Source organism: Sorex fumeus, unplaced genomic scaffold, assembly GCF_029834395.1.
Source record: "Sorex fumeus unplaced genomic scaffold, SorFum_2.1 ptg000122l, whole genome shotgun sequence".
NCBI classification, from domain to species: Eukaryota; Metazoa; Chordata; class Mammalia; order Eulipotyphla; family Soricidae; genus Sorex; species Sorex fumeus.
The window spans coordinates 31,372,117-31,376,797 of NW_026606179.1; the positions used below are offsets into that span (position 1 = coordinate 31,372,117).

Here is a 4,681-nt window from a genome sequence, read left to right on the forward strand (position 1 = left end):
GCCTCCTCCTCTGCATACTATCACTGAAAGCAAGTCACAATGCACTGTGTGGTTATTAATCACTACTGTTAGCCAGACTGCATCTCTGTGGCATGTTGTGCATTATTAATTTATGCCATTTCTCACTCTTAGGCCGCTAGTTAACTGCATGGAAAGAATTACCAATTGAATATTCCCCAAAACTTTTTTCCTATAACAAATTAAAGCCTGTTTGTTTGAGGGAAAAGTCACAGGGCTAAATCAAAACCAACTGAAACTCTGGCCCACCATCTCCAAATACAGACCAACATGTATCAGTATCCCTACTCCTCCCCACCCCTTAGATTTTATCCTGAACTCAGGCACCTTCACTTTCCTATGACCAAATCTTTTATTTTCATCAAGGCCCAAGTCTAATCTTCAAACTGAATGAATTCATTGTTCCGTGCTACTAATCAAATTGGCTGTGCCCTCTTACTATGTCTCCTCCATCTCACAATGTACCTCTCTGGGGCAAAACAATAGAACAGTGGGTAGGGCAGAGCAATAGTACAGTGGGCAGGGTACTTACCTTGCATGCAGCTGACCGGGGTTCAATTCCCAGCATCCCAAATGGTCTCTGAACACTGCAAGGAGTAATTCCTGAGTGAAGAGCCAGGAGTCACTCCTGAGCATTGTCAGGTGTGTGACTCCAAAACTTAAAAAATTAAAACAAAATAAAAAATTAAATGGAACCATCACCAAGATTCTGGAGCCAGAACCTGGGAGACATCCTGGCATTAGTTCTTTCCCTTAATTTGTTTTTGTTTTTGGTTTTCTCTTACAATGTGGGATTTATTGGAAGGGGGGGTACTTAAAGTGTGGCTAATTCTTACAATTATAAGGAGCAAATACATGGATATTGTTAAAAATACCAAAGTATAGGAAAATTAAAAAGGAAAATGTTTTCCATAGAGTTACCATCAGATATAAGCACTGTCATTTTGAAAAATTTAAAAGCGTTTTAACTAGGTAAGGGTAATTTGATGTATATATTAGTAATTATTCTGTATAATTTTGCACAATGCTACTATTTTGACATTTTATTGAAGTGACAGGATTTAAAATACTGTTAAATGTACTTTCCAAATATACATTGTTCCAACACCACACTCATCACTAGAGTGTTCACTTCTCTCCACCAGTGTCCCAAGGTTCCCCCCATCCCCATGTAAGATCAGTTCTATAGGGAAAAAAATCTCGAGATTCAATGCCTTGGGTCTCTTGCTATCCCTTTACTCTGCTTCTTTATGTCCCGTGTATGAGAGAGATCTTTCCCTTCATTTATAGTCCATAAATCAAGTAAGCCCTTTCTATCTCCAAGGAGATGTCAAACATATATACTTCTCTATTTCTAAAACCTATTCTTTATTATTATAACTTCATCCATACATTTCCTATTTGGCCTCCAGCCTCCTGGTTTTGCCTCTACAGCCTATACTCCACACAAAAGTCAGAACGATCTAAAATCACAAGTCAGAACATGTCATTTCTATGCTTGAGACTCTTCAGTGCCTTTCCATTTCTCAAGGAGCAAAATCTGAACAATTAAGCACAGTTAGCAGAAGCTGCATGATCTAGCCCTTATGTAACTCTCCATACACACCCCATTGCATTTACTCTGACTTTCTTTCGCATCAATTCTACTGGCCAAAGGTTTCCCTGAAAATACCTTGTTTTAATATGAGACTGACAACCAAGAACAGTAGACACAAGGGCCAGAAATATTGCTCCATAGTTGGAAGCCTGCCTTATGAGCTGGGGGAGAAGGCAGCTGAAATAAAGAAGGGATCACTAAGTCAATGATGGTTGGAAGGATCGTTTGGGATGGAAGATGTGTGCTGAAAGTAGACAAAGGACCAAACGTGATAGCCTCTCAGTATCTGTATTGCAAATCATAATGCCTAGAGTAGAGAGAAAGTATGGGGGAAATTGTTTGCCATAGAGGCAGGGGGTGGGTTGGGATTGGGGGTGGTATACTGAGGACACTGGTGGTGGAAAGAAAACGTGCTCTGGTGGAGGGATGGGTGTATGATCATCGTATGATTGAAACTCAAGCATGAAAGCTTTCTAACTGTATCTCACAGTGATTCAATAAAAAAAAAAGAAAACACCATCTTTATTCCCACATCAGGGTCAGCATCAGAACACATTATTTTCCTTGTATGGAAGCCCCCAGAACTGACTTTTCACATGACTGGAAATTTTTCATAATTTGCATTTCAATTCTAATGGAATTTCCTCAAGAAATCTTCTTGATCTCTTTATACAGAAGGGAATTTCTCCATGATTGCTTATTTATTTCTTTCCTAATGAAAAAAAGAAGTAATTTATTACTTACACCTTACCTAGCAATTACTACAACTTGACAACTATTTCACTTTTCTGGCTATTTTTGACCTATCTGTCCTCACTGAAATGTGAGTTCTTTACTTATGCTCTATATTTAGACAGATAGATTGACAGATCCACATGTACAAGTGTGTACATATACACACACAATCGATACACTTTATAAAATTCATGCGCTCTACTTTAGAATGTAGTGGACTCTGTTTATTTAACCTTATCAGTGGCAGACAAAGTTATCTCAAGCTTTAAACAAAAATGAAAATGTATAATCTACTTAACACACCTGGGATAAAGCCATTTTCAGGCACAGATGAAGTCAGGTGCTCCAGTGACTTTCACAGGACCCACTTTTCTTAACTCTCTTCTCTGAGTTGTCTCCAAACAGACTTTTATCTGGTAACAAAATATTCCAGTCATCTATTGTCTGTCCAGAAAACTCTCACAGAAGACTTCACGCTCACTGCAGTGACTTCATAGGGTCAAACCATCTGCTCTCCGATGAACTCCCACTGAGACCCTGGCTATCTTTGACCTGGTTTCTACTTCTAGAATTTCGGGAAGAGGAAATACCCAAATCAAAGCAAGTGACATAGCTGATGGAAAATGGAAGGCATGCTCAGGAGAAAACTGGCTTACTCCATAAATATTTACGGGACCCTCCTGTGAGCCAGATGTTGGAGACACTAAGATAAGCTCTCGGTTCTTAGCTCTGAAGGAAAAAGTGAGGAAAACAGACAAGTGATCAAGCATTGTGTTACAGCGAAACTCATGCTAGACTGGAAAGCATGGCCAGGTGGTTAGGATGTATATGGAAAGAGAGGGTGGTTCCAAGAAGGAGGGTTGGAAACATACAGGGTCATCTGAACTGGATCTCTAGAATGAGGGACAGATCCACTGAATGGGACAAGTCCGAGAGATTTGTAAAAATGGACATTCTGTTCTTTTGTGCTGAGATTAAAAGAAGCATGAGCCACAGGGAGATAGAGGAGAAATAAAGTTCTAGAACCAAAATTTGGTATGTGATTTGTAAACTAGCAATTCGTACCCAAAACCTGTTCATATATGTTTTGTGTGACAAAAAGAAAAAAAGATTTCAATTAGGAATTCTGCATAAAAGCCAGATATCTAGCTTCTCTTGAACTATCAGATGTGCCATCGCAGGTCCATATTCCCTCCTGTAGGTAATCAACTGAAACCCACAATATCTTCCCCCATGAGTCCCAGCCCAGGTCTCAGTATTCATTCACGCTACTTCAGGGACCCGGGTGGCAGTTGGGGTTTAAACCTGAATAGTAAAAGTAAAGTAAGTAAAGGCCCTCCCGTTGATCATCGATTTGCTCGAGCGGGCCCAGTAACGTCTCCATTGGAGACTTTGTTGTTACTGTGTTTGGCATATACGTCCCGGGGAGCTTGCCAGGCCCTGCCGTGCGGGCGAGATACTCTCGGTAGCTTGCCGGGCTCTCCGAGAGGGGCGGAGGAATCGAACTCGGGTCGGCCATGTTGGCTGCGTGCAAGGAAAACGCCCTACCGCTGTGCTATCGCTCGGCCTTTTGGCTAAGATCAAGTGTAGTATCTGTTCTTAAACCTGAATCACATGAAATAATTTGGTGACTACTTTGTGTACCAAGCTAAGACACTGGAATTTTATCCTACAGGCAATTAATACCCACTGACAGTTTAAAAATAGGTGAATAGTTCTTATCCATCTTTATATTTTCCCAGCAATTAGCACAATGGGTTGCACAAAGCAGGTGTTAAGTCATTATTAAATGAATTAATTAAAGTATGAATAAATCTTAAAAATTAATGAGCAGCAACCACTTTGGAAAACTCCCTAGTAGTATGAACCAAAGCTGAATATGTACTAATCCATGACCCTGCAATTCCACCCCAGGTAATATATCCTGGAAAGCGTGTGAGTCCTTACTAGGAGACACGAACTCGTATATTCAAAGAAATCAGAAACTGGGAGGGAGAAACAAGTGTTTGTCAGTAGCAAAATGGTGTTGAAGGAGAAACGGTGGTACACTCACACAGATTACTACTGTGGAGCTCTGAGAATTGACTGCACAATTACAAAAATAAATATAGATGAATCTTATAGGCATAATTTGCAGTGAGATAAACAAAATAGGGTATTACCCATAATCCTATTATATAAAGATAAATAGTTTAAATAACCAGGGGCAACTCTTCTGGAGTTGTTAAAATTTTTAAATGATCAATATTAATAATTATTAATACTAAAATGATTACACTTAAGGAAAGGAAGGACTCAGAGCTACTTAGGGAGATTCTGGGGTGTTCTTGA

The 4,681-nt window shown here is 39.7% G+C and overlaps 1 pseudogene; it reads left to right on the plus strand.

The window, feature by feature from the left end:
* The first annotated feature begins 3,907 nt into the window (after window positions 1-3,907).
* On the plus strand, window positions 3,908-3,987 carry LOC130044623 (uncharacterized; annotated as a pseudogene).
* Window positions 3,988-4,681: the final 694 nt, after the last annotated feature.